Source organism: Nicotiana attenuata, unplaced genomic scaffold, assembly GCF_001879085.1.
Source record: "Nicotiana attenuata strain UT unplaced genomic scaffold, NIATTr2, whole genome shotgun sequence".
NCBI lineage: Eukaryota > Viridiplantae > Streptophyta > Magnoliopsida > Solanales > Solanaceae > Nicotiana > Nicotiana attenuata.
The window spans coordinates 167,093-182,442 of NW_017670376.1; the positions used below are offsets into that span (position 1 = coordinate 167,093).

General features: G+C 35.6%; 1 long non-coding RNA gene across 1 annotated transcript; it reads right to left on the minus strand.

The window, feature by feature from the left end:
- Positions 1-8,326: 8,326 nt before the first annotated feature.
- LOC109238580 lies at positions 8,327-9,195 on the minus strand. The gene is made up of 2 exons (XR_002069759.1): positions 8,792-9,195; positions 8,327-8,720 (listed from the first exon to the last, which is right to left on the minus strand). It is a non-coding gene; the product is annotated as an uncharacterized LOC109238580 (long non-coding RNA).
- Positions 9,196-15,350: the final 6,155 nt, after the last annotated feature.

Genomic DNA, 15,350 nt, shown 5'->3' on the forward strand with positions numbered 1-15,350 from the left:
GTTCTGTAAAGTAACACACACTACAGATGACTTTCTACCGAGTATAATGCTACGAAATATTACAAACAGGGTAGCTCGTACATTCCTTATTCGAATTGTGATTCCCCTGCGACTTCTTTGAGTTGATGAACTTATCCTTGTTTGTTTCTACTTGTTTGAATTGAATGTGATTGACCTGAAATCTAGTGTCTATTGCTGCTGAAGTTCTATTTGGTCTTTTCTGCAAATTTTGAGTTGACCTGCACACTGAAAGCATTAAAAACAATTAATGATCCTAGAACCAACCTTAATGTGTTTGAATTGCAATCCTCTAATAGAAACACCAAATATTCCTACCAACTTGTTCCCTATAGCTGCTGTAAAATGGCTTGAGCTAAACTCTACTAATTCCAGTTCTGAGGAAGAAGATGAGCAGCAATGTCATCTTGTCACCAGGTTATTTATTCCAGATTTTGATGTATGAGTTTAAAAACTGAACTTCTACTCGATCGACTGAGTTAATTGAGTTGAATTCGTAAGTTTGGCTCGAGTTCCTTATTCGAATTGTGATTCCCCTACTTCTGGTTCAGTATGCACTTGAGAACCATCTGCTTCTGGTTCAGTATGCACCTGAGAACCATCTGCTTCCGTTTCTTGTTTGTATTTTTCTTCCTACTTGTTTTGGTAGCATGAATCCCTTGAGTATCTTGTTCAAGATCACGCAGTTGGTAGTGTCTGTCTATTGTTGTTGAAGTTCTGACTATTGTCTACTGAGAACTTGAGGAGTTGACTCAAGTTTGAGACTGCTTTAATGATTGAGATTTTTGGTCTCAAGTCTGTTGTGAACTGAAATTTGAGCTTGATTTTATGAGTACTTGAAGTCTGTCTCAAACTGACTCAAACTGCAACTGTCAACTAGTTTATGCTTCCTTTTGTGACCAGCATCAGCAGTAACAACTGTTTGTGCACCACCATCAGCAGTAACAGCTGTTTGTGCACCAGCTTAAGCAGTAACTGCAGTTGTTTTGGCACCCTTAGACGCCTGGTTTTGGTCATTTGAAAATTGCCCAGCAGTAGTAGTACTAACCTCTGTCAACCACACCACACTATCAAGTGAATTAGTCGGCTCAAGTGCAATTTTTTGAGAGTTCTTAGCTTCTGTAAACATTGCCTTAAAACCTGTAGCTGCTTCTTTTACACTCCAATTCTCATATCCTTTGTTTGCATATCCATCCTTGTCATGAAGAATCATATTACTAGGCCTAGCCTCCACTTTTAACGTCCTATTCCCCTTCTGAACATTACTAAAAGATCCATCACTTTCCTTTGATGCATTTACCTGATTGTGTCCTATATTAAATCCAGCATTGGACTGAACCATTGTACTCTTTTGAGAGTGCTTATCTTGTTTATGCACTGTCCTAACCCCTGTAGCAGCTGCATCATCCATAGCATCACTACCTTCGAGTTCTTGACCCTCAGTATTCCCAGCTGAGACATGAAAACCTGCTGGTTTTTCCAACAGTTCAGCAGCAGCAGCAGTTGGTCGACCAAGTACCCCAGTTCCCTGTTACCTCCTTTTTTGGCAAGAGCCTTCATCATTTCCTAGTAGTGTTACAACTTTCCTCCGTTTCACTTGCTCATGTTGTTTCATTAGTGTCAGGTAGCTGTAAAAGCTGTGCTTTGCAGCTATATTTGTCCGGCTTTGTCTTGCGCTTTGTCCAACTTTGTCCAGTCCTAGCACCAGTTGCCTTCATAATAGCCTAGTCAGATCAGGACGTAAATATGGTCTATACAAACAATCATTAGATCAGAATGTCTCTCGCCTTTTGCAACTTTAGTTCTGGAACACAACTACACAAGTATCTGAAATCCTATATATAGTACTGACATAGCGCAAAGATGTTATATAATTAGTACCTATTTGGTACCCTTTTTTTGTATTGCATTGAGAAATCAAAATTTCAATATTAGTTGTATAGCACTAAGCACATTGACGATCACCAGCTGCTGTTTTTGTTGACTGTTTTCAAATCTGTTGACAGCAGCTAGCATTAGAGCAAATAAAATATGTATGTTTCTGCAGTTTTTGTTGACTGTTTTCAGCTGAAATTTTCTACACTTTGTGGTTATTCTGCTTGATGGTTGTTGTTCTGTTAATAGCAATGTTTTTTCTGTTTATGAATTGTGACAATGATGGAATTTTGAAGATGTTTTTCCGCATTGTATTTTATCTTCTGATACAATTATTTTATTATTTTAGGTCATACAGTTTGATGCTCGATAATTCAGCTGGTGGAAGATTTCATAATGATGAAAAGTTGCGAAAATCGTTTGAAGACTATCATTCGTTTGGATTAGTTATATAGTGACATTAGCTATTTAGTTCAAACAATATAAGTTTAGTTATTGTGACATCAATATTTTTGATTGGTGCTTCCTTTAATTTGTTAAGATTTAATGAGATATATTTTTTTAAATTAATATTAATTTATTTTCTTATTTGGGTCATATTTTGGATAAATGTAGTAACTATTATTAATGGTGGCTACAATATTGCTATTAGCGTTTGTGACTTTTAGCGCTAATTTAGTTGGATATACCAGCTATATAAATGGACGATAAATGGGCAAATTAAGATGTTTTACAAGGGATATTGGAGTTGTTATAATTGCTGTAAAACAATTGCCGTTAAAAATATTGACTTTTAGCGGCAATTTAGTTAATCATATTAGCCACTAAAATGGCAAACTAATATGTTTTCAGAAGGGATACTATGGTCATTTTAATTGCCACAAAATAATTATCGTTAAAGATGCGAACATTTAGCGGCAATTATTTTGAATTTAGCGGCTATAAAAATAGATGCTAAAGGAGTATAACTATTCGATTTTGTAGCCATAATAATTGTCGTTAATGATGTGAACTTTTAGCGGCAATTATTTTGAATTTAGTAGCTATAAACAATGGTTGCTAAAGCAATATAATTAGCCGTTATGGATTAGATTTAGTAGCCATTATAATTGCCGCAGACAATTGCCGTTAAAGATGATAATCTTTAGCGTCAATAAACCATACCTTTTACCAGCTTTTGTGACAATAGCCGCTAAAGGCTTTAGCGACCCCAACATCAGCGGCTAAACACCAATGGCCGATAAAAGCTATAGCGGCTATTGTTACTACAACTTTTAACACTGCTAATGATAAGCTCAAACAATTCCCGTTTTTAATGGATAATGAGTAGAATTTAGTTAACTAAAGAAAAATGACAATAAAACTAGCAATAATAAAGAATAGAGTTAAATTCAACGGTAAAATGGTCTAGGGTTATCGATTTCCCCAATTGTCGGATTAATTCCTAACACGTTAGCTATAATCACGCCATAACACTCTATAAGAATATGAGTTCTGGGCTACCGCAATTACCTCTCGATCAATTACGATAATTTACTAGAAGCATTCTCTCGAACTACTCTAATTAACAATTTATGCAACTTAGAATTATCCCACCAAAGCTTCGTTATCTCTAACCCTGCTTTTAAATTCAAGTAATTAATCTCTTAACTTACCCGAAAGTGGTGTTGTTCAACAACAATCTAACCAAGTGTTCTTTCTCAAGTAGCACAAGATAATTAGACACGATTAATCAAGGGCCCTTTTAGTTAATCACAAGACAACACGTAGTTGAACAATCATAGAGTAAAAACGGCTCAATTATATCAAAGAGTCAAGATTTCATCCAATAATTGGTTCCATCAACCTTAGATGACAGGTTTAGCTACTCATACTATTAGATAGAAATTCACTATAGAAAGTCATTATCAACAATGGAATTAAAAAGAAGAAGATGAAAACTCTAAGGAAATTCTCTGTCTTTCTCTCGTGTTCTTGCCTTCAAAATCTCTCTTAAAGCAGTTCTCCCTCTCTTCTGAGCGAATTAGGCTTCATATAGGTTTAGGTTAGTCGCCTTAGAAATTACATAATTGACCCTGGATTATTGGCTTCCGTCAACTCGTCCGTTGCCACGGATTGGACCGCGAATTTCGCCCAGTATTCTGCCTCAGTGCGCGGCCAATGCGCGGTCGATCCGCGGCCGCGCACCTAAAGGGACTTCACCACTTGCTTTTCTTTCTCCTTTTCGATCGTGCTAACCTCCGATTGGCCTTCCACACTCCATATTGACTCCAAAACACTCTTTAGCTGTCTCATAGCTCGGAGTGGCTCCTGCAAAATGTAAAACTCTTAATTAGAGCATATTGTTATCTTTTAACATTCAAATATTGATAAAGTGCGGATAAATTAGATTGTAAATAGTATCTAAATTGTATAATTATAGCCTACTATCAGCGACCGTGAGAGAAGCTTCGCAACGTGATGCACAGTGCATCAGACACCAAAAATAGCTGAATCCAGCAATCTTTTAAGTCTAAAAATGATTTGTAGCATATCCAATACTCACCTGAGTCCCTCATGCATCAAACCAAACATGCACACAAATGTAATAACATCATACGAACTTGGTCACGCAATCAAAACACTAAAAAAACACCTAGAACCATGAATCAGACGTCAAAAAGCATGAAATTTCAAAGAAAACTCAAGAACTTCTAAAATCACAACTGAGTGTCCCAATCCTATCAAATCAATTCCGATTTGCACCATATTTTGTAGACAAGTTTCAAATAGTAAAAGGAACCTATACCAAGTTCCTAAATTAAATTCCGAACCCGATAGCCATAAAGTCAACCTATGGTCAAACCTAGTAAAATTTCAAACCTTCAAATTACTAGCATTCGGCAAAACAAATCAAATCATTTAGGGACTTCTGAATTTAATTCCGGGCATATATCCATGTCCAAAATCACGATACGGACCCACCGGATTGCCAGATTACCGATCCGGGATCGTTTGCACAAAATATTGGCCATAGTCAACTCAAGTTGTTTTTGAAGCCAAAAATAAAAAAATATCAAATGAAGCTAGTAGAAGTCTCGAAATACGAAAATAATATATGGCTTGTACTCAAAACGACCTATCGGATCGTCATATGTTCTTAAATCTTTAAGATTTCACCACATTAGAGCCAATATAAAGGTAATCCACTACTTTTATCTTGGAGCGCTTACGCGATGGAAATTTGGATTAGACAGAGACTTAACTGCGGGTACCGAGCATGCCCATTTAGACAAAAAATATTTAGCATGTTTTTTTAAGGATAGAAGGTACTTATATATTAATAATAACTAGGGTACGGGACCCAGTGAACTGTCGTCACTACACATGCCTCAATGGGTTATAGTTATGCCTTCTAAGGCATTGTCATTACCTAATGCAGCCATATTACAACACATAGAAGTTGAACATTTTCTTACATAGACAAACCCATCCTGATCTTTGTGATAGGCATCTATTACAAATTTAGGTGGTAAAACAAAGGTACATAACTTATTATAACTAGTTTGCATAAGAGCTGCTTCTGCCAAAAGATGTGCTACCATGTTCCCTTCGCGAAAGCTATGCTTTACTATAATCTTCTCTAGTAGCAGTGTCTTTTCCATTAACCACTTGCATACATAGATCAAATCATTTTAATTTAAATAATCATCGTAAAGAAATCGTAAGACCTCTAAACGAGTTGACACGAATATAATGCCGACTTCTTTGCTTCAATTTTTAAAAGAAAGTATTGTATAGCATGATTCAACCTATTTGTCTAGTGGTCCAATCTTATGACTTTAGGCCTAGCTCAAACAAGAAAGTTTAACCAACCCAACAATATATAAGAAATCCTTGATAACAGGACCAGTAATATTCATTGGCTTATTCAAATAATGAGAAAAAAGGAGGCTTTTCATTTTAGACATGACAATTATTGATTAAGGTGAGAGATTAGTTTCCCAATCTTTTTCTACATGATTATCAACAACCTAACCCATATTATATATAAGATTTTGTTATTGTAATACTAAGTTACAATCATTAGCTTAAACTTTTGGAAACTCGGTGGGTGTGTCGCTACTCACTTATTTGACACTTTGGAAGATGTTGAGAATTGAGGGTGACATCTCAAATAATATTTTAGAACCCCATAAGGAATATTTTAGAATTGAAGTTTAATTTGGATTTAGTTTTCTTATCAATTTGAAAGTTCCATCAACTTTTACTTGAACGTCCTTAGTTTAATGAGTAAATTTCATCTTACCCCTCCTAATTTAGAAAAATACCAGCTTTCAAGAAAGAGGAGCCCCCTTTGATCAAAGAATCAACAAGCAAGATGAGAAAACTATCACCAGAAAACTAAATCAACTTAATTTGATTTTTGTTAACCTGATTTATATACATATATTTCATTTTAGTTTGCAGATATTAGCCATAATTGTTGAATAATGAAGAATAAAGGTTAATTGCGAAACACAACTCAATGTAAGTTACTTGTGAATCTTTGATTTTTTTTCTTTGTCCAATAAATTAGCGCGTGAGTACACGCCAATTATTCATATTTGTATGGTGATGGCCCTTATCATGGCATGAGCTAAAATATCAATTAATTGGTTAATATGTGGTGACAATATTAGTTTTCTCCCCAAACAAGTATAGTTATGTCATTTTGTAAATTCCACTGACCATTTTTCCATTTTGTTTGTTGGCTTTTTAGGTCAAATTAAAATATTTATATCTTTTCCATTTAAAAAATGAAGGGTATTATTTCCATATGCTAGAACGGTTAATAGGGTAAACTAAAATTTACTCTAATTTATTCTTTTCCCGGTGTGCATTCCATTGTTCGTTTTGGTGTAGTATTATTTTGGATTCGGTTCGTGTGTTTGCGACTTTGAAAAAACAATACAATAACTGTAAGGGGTGCTTAGCGTTTCATCAATATGAAAGAGGAAGAGTAGTACTTATACAACTAGAGATTAGGGGACGTTGATCAATAACCTGTCTGCTTGTAATGGAGATTAATTAAACCAAACTAAAGTCTTAAAAAAAACACACTTATTAATTATTGGGAAAAGGGCCAAATATAACGCTGTACTAGCCCTCGTTATATTTTGGGTCCAAATATATCGAGTCCATTGCTCAAATAGTCACTCAACTATCTCAAATTATCTCCTAAAGTCACTTTTCTTTCATTTGTAACAACAAAGTCACTGAACTATGCCTATTGCACTCAGAAGGTCACTCAACGAGATTTTTCAAATTTTGAATTGTCAAATACCTATTTTACCCTCTAAATTATAAACATTTATCTTCTTTTTATTTTTGTTAAACTTTTTAATATTATGATTTTCCTCTTTTTAATTTATATCATGGACTTACCTATAGAATAAATAAATATTAATTATAAATTAAAAAATAAAAAGTATTTAAGCATATATAATGCTGGAATAACAAAATAATGAGCATAATAAAAAAATTAATTAGAATAATTTGTTAGTAATAATAATTTTAGAATTTACAACAAAAATTCAAAAATTTATTTACACAATTCAGAATGAAAGAAAATAAAGGTTGTAAAATATATATTCCATGCACATAATATAAAAATAAGTATTTAAATAAATATATTTTTATAATATACATTATATATTCTTGAAAATTATACTCAATTATATTATATGTTTCTACCAACTTTCCGGTGACAAAAAGTTATGTCACCGGAAAGTATACAGAGTATAATATTCTATGTTAAGTCGTGCTTGGAATATATATAATATAATTGAGCATAATTTTCAAGAATATATAATGTATATTATAAAAATACCCTTATTTAAATAATTATTTTTATATCATGGTCATGGAATATATATATTTTACAACCTTAATTCTAGTTGAGTGACCTTCTGAGTGCAATAGGCATAGTTCAGTGACTTTGTTGTTACAAACGAAAGAAAAGTGACTTTAAGAGATAATTTGTGATAGTTGAGTGACCATATGAGTAATTGACTCAAATATCTCCTGCCGTAATACTAGTGGTTCAAATATACCCCTCTTCGGTTAATTTTATCCAATCCTACATGACACTAATATTTGATGAGGTGAATGCCACGAGACATTCCACCTCAGTGCTCATAACCCATTTTATCTCTCCACTCTATTTGTTTTTTCAGCACGCAAACTTTCTTCCCCAAATGATTTTTTCTTTCAATTTCATCTCGAATATTGTCTAAACTCCAGCAGAAGTTTGCGGGAAGCATCAATAGGGGTTAACAACACCATTAGATAACACTAACTATAATGTGTTGGATTGGGAATCTGTCATGACGAACATGGCAGAAGAAGTGAATTTCGTGCTCAAAAGTAAACTATGGTGCAATTGCTAGGGGTTAGTAAACATGGCAGATAGTTTACATCAAATTTGCACCGATTCTTTAGCAAAATATAGCTCCTAAAAAGACTTGAAACTTTTTCATATGAAAAGACATACTTAATTAAACATGAGTGCAAATTGAAAGAAGTGATGAAGAATCACAGTTCCAATAAGATGATAAAGAAGACTCAAATTAACCTGAATTTTGAAAAGATGTGGAAATTAAACCATCAAATATTTGAAGGTTTTCTTGGAAGAAAATGCCAATAGCGAACCATTTTGGCAATGACAGATATCTGAGAAGTGAGCACTGATCTGCTAAGCATTTGAACACAAATACTTTCAATCTTCACTTAAGTTCCATGCCTTACTTGTACACTTCATTTGTCTTGACGCCCTCATGTTGGGTACCCAAATTTAACTGAACTCACTACATTCAACATAAATCACTTATACACACGCAAAGGATAAAATAAATGTAAATATTTAATAGAATCATACTCATTCTGAATCTTTGACACAAAATCTTGAATTCACCTCTGCCATGACTTAATATAAACCCGAGTATATGTATGACGCTTTGTCTCCTGAAATATTTCTTCCTTCTTATTGAGCCATGGCGGTCATGATTTACCATTTTCTTCCCATCGCCACGAAGATTAATACTGTTGACCAGTTTAGGTTCAAGGGAAGGTTATGGAAGGGACTGAGACTTTTGGTCTCTTCTCTATGACGAGTTGAGTATTTCCTATATAGAGTCAGAGCAGATCATGATCTTGCAAAGCACAACAAAAGACAACATTAATTTGCAAGTTCTCTGTTTTCTTAGAACTATGTTGTTGCATGATATGCTGGCTTCTCAAGGATGGAGAAGCCAAAACCAAGAATATGCTCAGATGATTAAGCCTAAAATTACTGATTATATATATACGTAGAGAGAGAAAAGAAAAAATAAACTTTTTACTTGGTTAAATCATTGATGAGATCATATCTTCTTGACGGCTTATTAATAAAAAATTTAACCGAATTCAAGAGTTAAAAAATTACAAAAGCTGACGTGCCAATTAGAGGCGGAACCAAGATTCCGACACCAAGGGTACACTAGTAGATTTACAATTTATATTGCATGGATTTAGCTTTACTTTATTTTCATGAATCCATTACACTTTTGAAATTGCCTCAAAATTATATTTTTGTTAATTTTTTGTTATTTTCGCGCGCGCATATATATATATATATATATATATATATAATTTAAAGAGAGGAACGTGAGGACGGTAACGGTCGTAACGTTACCGTAACGTTAAACCTACCGTAACCTTACCCCGTTGTAAGGTCGTACCGTACGGTAACTACGTACCCCGTATCGACCTAAGTAGTTCGTACGTTTTACTTTTTTATTTTCTTAGTTTTCTTAGTACTACTTAGTTCCTTTTACTTTTTTTTAAGTTTTTTTTTGTTTTTTTTTTGTGTTGGGGGGTGGGGGTGGGGGGTTGCCTTAACATTGATTGGTAAAAAGAATTCATTAAAAAACAACAACCTGATCATATATTTTAATAAGATCAAGATTGAAACATCATCGGAAGAATAATCTGAAGAAACTTTATAAAAGTAATTTTCTTAATTTGTGTGTAATTATAGCAGTCATGGTCTAATCTGTTTGCTGCTTTGTTGGGTTCATCTGACTAATAATTAAAAAACAAAACACTCATGTCTTTTTCCTTTTTATTTTTCTTTTGAGAAACTCATGCTCTCACATCTTTTGAGAATCACATGGAGGCCAGAACTCAATTTTGACAACTTTAGTGAGACTTTTTAACTCAAATAGTTCACGGTAGATCTATTTCGTTGTTAACAATTGAGCTTATACGGTCCTTTATAAATTTGTTAAAATTAATTATGCATTTTCGGTTCGACTGACACAATACCCGAAATCGACTAAAAAGTAACAGAAATATTATGTGTTTTTCACGTCACTAGAGTAAAACTATATCCCGATAGAGATTTTCCGCCAATTTCATTTTTTTCTCCAATTTCAACGCAAGTTACATAATGTAATTGAACGACATATACATGACATTTCTGTTATTGTTTAAAGGATCAATTTGAGAATTCCATAAGTTGGTAGTAATAGTATAGTTACATGTATCCAAAGGCGAATCGATAATTTTTTTTAATTTTATTAAATATATAAAATTATAGATATATTTTAAGTTTTCGTAAATGTATACATAATCCGAGATGTGCTTGATAGAAGCTAACAACTTGTTTGGATTGCTGTTACATATCGTTTCATAATGCATTGTATTGTATTTTACTGTATTGTATTGTACTGTATCGTTTGATTAATAAAACGTTTGGATATATTGTGTAACGACCCAACCTGTCATTTTGCCTTCTAGAACCCTGTTCCCCTAAATAAGACTCCTCGTACGTGCTTCTACTGTTTTATGACTTGCGGGAATGATTAGTTCGGAATTTGGAAGAGTTTGGGCTGAAATCGGAACACTTGGTTCCTTAAGTTGGCCTTAAAAGGCTAAGTATGACTTCGGTCAACGTTTTGAGTAAACGAACTCGGTATCGGGATTTGACGGTCCCAATAGGTTCGTATGATGATTTCGGACTTGGGCCTATGTTTGGATCGGGTTTTAGAAAACTCGGGAGCGTTTCAGCGCCTAATAGTGAAAATTGGCTCTTTGAAGGGTTTAAAGTTCTTTAAATTTTGTTTGGAGTAGGTTCGGTGATATCGAGGTCCAAATGGGATTCCGAGATCGGGAATAGTTCTGTAATGTCATTTAAGACTTGCACTCAAAGTTTGGTGTCATTCTGAGTAGTTTAAATACGTTTCGGCGCATTGGGAGTAAATTGAAGAAGTTGAAGTTCAAATTTTTTATTCCATTGGTTTGGGGTGTGATTCTTAGTTTTAATGGTGTTTTGTGCGTTCCGGGTGTTCGAGCAAGTACGTTTTATGATTTCACACTTGTTGGTATGTTCGGGCGGGGCCTCAGGGCCCTGGGTGTTAATCGGACGAGGCTCGGACCAAGTTTGGGCTTGGGAGCATCACCTAAAGCCTTCAGCTTTTGGTGTAATCGCACCTGCAGAGGGCCAGCCGCAGGTGCGAGCAAAGACCCGCAGAAGCAGCCCATGAACCGCAGGTGCGCCCCACGCTCGGTAGAAGCGGGCCCCCGTCTGCAGAAGCGGAGCCACCCAGCCTTGGGCACTTCCGCAGAAGCGGACTTCGGTCCGCAGAAGCAATGCCGCAGGTGTGGCCCTGCAAGCGCAGGTGGGGAATTGCTGGAGGCAGTGTGGTCTTTTTGAAACGAGAATTGGCATTTTTTCTCATCTCTTACACTCCTTGAGGGCGATTTTGGAGCTGGTTAGAGAGGGATTTTTATCAATTAATTGAGGCAAGTAATTTCTACCGAATGTGAGTTAAATACATAGTTTATGGGTAGATTATAATATTAAAATTAGTGAAAATTATGGGTTTAAGTGAAAACCTAGGGCTTTGATAAAAATTGGATTTAACCACGAAATTTGTTAGGGAATTTAGTGAAAATCATATATATGAGTTCATGAGGTTATGGGTAACAACTTTCTTCGAAAATTTTCGGAATCCGGGCCCGTGGGCCCGGGGCAAATTTTTAGGAATCCTACAATTGAGGTTGTGTAATCACTTTAATAGTTGGGATATGAACTTTTGAACATTGATTAATTTGTATACTATTGACTAGTTCTGGATTGTTTGTCACCGAGTTGAGGCTTTAGAGTGAGTTTGGGGTCAGAAAGTAAGATTTGAGACGAGGTAAGTCTCTTTTCTAACCTTGTAAGAGTAAATTTTTAGGAATCCTACAATTGAGGTTGTGTAATCACTTTAATAGTTGGGATATGAACTTTTGAACATTGATTAATTTGTATACTATTGACTAGTTCTGGACTGTTTGTCACCGAGTTGAGGCTTTAGAGTGAGTTTGGGGTCGGAAAGTAAGATTTGAGATGAGGTAAGTCTCTTTTCTAACCTTGTAAGAGTAAATTAACCCCATAGGTGAATTGATTAATATGTACTCCTATTTGTGGTGGCTACGCACGCACGTGGTGACGAGAGTCCGTACGTAGCTACTAATTATGCTTATGTACAGGTAGTCTAGGACCCATACCATGCCATACTTACAATGTTTGCACCCTATTTGTTAACTTAATTGCTTAAGTCATGTTGGAACTTGATAAAGGAATTATAAAAGGTTAAATTTCATTTACTTGAATTCTTGGACGGATCACTTGACTGTTATTGAGAATTGATTTTTCTTTGAATATTAGACTCTTAATAAATCTTGAATCGCCTATTATAAAGTAATTTCTCTTTTCGTGGAGTGTGCCGAACGCCTCGGTAGCAGATAGATGCATCTATGGTTTGTGCCTTTCGACCCACGGCAGTGCATAGCTTAAATTGACTGCGTTTGATCAGGCCGTATGACCTCGGCATAAATTGCGTGTAATAAATCTTTGGAACCAATTATAATTGATATACTGCTTCATTGGCTTGAGATGTAAATTTTTAAATGATGCAAATAAATTTGGTATTTACTATTAGTGAAAGGATTGTTTACTATTTCTTGTTATTGAGTTTTCAGCTATATTTCTGTAATCCAAGCTTTTTCATAATTTTGACACTTTTATTGTTTGCCCATAGTAAGTGTCAAAGTCGACCCCTCGTCACTACTTCTTCGAGGATAGACTAGATACTTACTGGGTACATGTTGTTTATATGATCACGCTACACTTATGTACTAAATGTGTAGGATCTGAGGCAGGTCATCTGGATATCAGTCCGGTGCGCATCCTTGACTACTACTACCAGACTTCGCGGTGAGCTGCCTTCTGAGCGAATTCGAACTCCTAAATTCTATTTCATTTGAAATATAATGATGTCTAAATCCATAAAGATAGTTGGTAAGAGATGTAGCTGTGGAAGAGTTGGGTCAGAGGAACTTGTTTTTGCATCATGCTTATGATGAGTAAATATGAGATCTTTAACAGATCATGTGTTTACTAAGATGTGTAATCTTCTTGATAAGGAGCCCTAAGGCGTGAAAATCTATCCACCCATATGGTAAGCAGCAACGAGAGAATCAAAAGGTAGATACAACTATACGCGGTGAAATCATAAGGCCCGATTTTCCGCCATTAAGCCATCTCGGGGAGGTACCTTGAGACCCCGAGGATATGAAGCCACAGCTTAGCCCTCTCCTTCGGGGCTTGTCAAAGCCCGGTTCGGGGCCGAGATAAAGATAAAGAGGGGAAGCCCCCGAGACATGCGGTTGAGTCTGACAAGGCCGACCTATCTATAGCCTACGCTGAGGCGTCGCGTCAAGCCATCACATCTCCATATTTCGTAAATTAAATATACATGTATTCGTAAATGAGTTCCCTTCCTATATAAAGGGGACTCGCCCTACCTTGTAAAGGACTGATGTTACTATATTTCTCCACAAGTGCAATAATCTCTCTCTCTCTCTCTCTCTCTCTCTCTCTCTCTCTCTTTCTCTTCTTTCTAAACTTATTGGCTCTCACTGATCAGAGGATACCTCGATATCCTTCGCTTTTATATGAGTTCTTCATCTTATAACTTAGTTTTGACTATAAAGAGCTTCATTTGATTATATCTCAAATTGTTATACTACCCTCGATTGTCCTCGATAGCCTGAGCTCGATCTCGAGGTCGACCACGAATCCCCCATCGACCAAACCTACATCCGGGTAGTATGCCCTTCGGTTCGATCATTATCTCGTTTTGACTCACGCTCCATCGTTAAATTTCATATTATTAGCATCATCTGCTATAAAAACTAGCTCAGGAATAGATCACGTATTTTTAGAGTCCCATTTTACAAATCCAATTATCGTTACCATTTTCACGGTAAACCAAAAATTTCAACAAGTAAAAGAAGCAAGGTAAAGAAACACGAGTACCCAGTAAGAAGAGTATTAGTATTACAATTCAAGTAGAGAAATATAAGCATTTTGAGTTACCTTCAATTGTAACAGAGGTATGTACAATTGGCCACACTCATCTCAATTATGCTTCATGGGAGCCAACATATATAGTTTAAGAGAAGGACGAGATATCAGGATCCAGCTGGGGTTAGAGTAACCCAAAATAGTGGATGGATTGTTAGCGTTAGCTGACACTTCCGAAGGATATTGAAAACGATGTAATAATTCTTCTTGTGAGACACCCAGATGGTGCATTCTAGAATAGTACAACTAGATATGAATACTACAATGTTCAAAAAATTACAAAGATAGACACTTGAATCCTAGAAGGGATAAATATTTACCTTAGTATGGCTCCCGTCCCTAGTAAAGAAAGAATATTATACAACCCAAAGAGCTAGCGGATGGAGCAAGGGGAGCTAAAAGCAAAAGAATGTTTTGTTAAAGCTTTCAGAATAAAGTGATAGACAGAAATATTAGCAGGAGAATAAGAAGAGAGTAAATGAAGTATTATGAGCATGATGTGATAAGGGAGTGATAACGGCAAATCAAAATATGACAGGATGACAGAATTTATAGTCAAGTGAAGAAAAAGACAAGAGGTAACAGGACTTGAGGCAATAAAAGAGTATAAACCATAAAGTCATATCGCCATTTCAAAAAATGAGTTGGTGACTCCAACGTGATTACCAGAAGGAAAAGTTAGACCCCCGGGTAATAGAAATTCGTATGGGCAAGTGAATAAGACAAAATGAACATGAAGTAGGGACCGAAGGATTTTATAATAGTCGGCATCATGATAATTTGAAAGATAGCATTCCGGCAAAAATAGAATGGACAACAAAAGTATAACCTTTAAAGTTCATTCAGGAAGACGTTTCCCTAAAGCAAGTACTGTGAGCAGAGTTAAACTTAAGGGACTAAGTGTGCCACGTACACTTGGTGTCACCCTCATGAGTAAGAAATTTCATTATCCTTGATAATAGAAGGATTACCGCAAGGCGAGTAAGAGTCAGTGAATATGTGAAAAGACGCCAAAGATGAAGAGCGGGGGAAAGATGGTGTG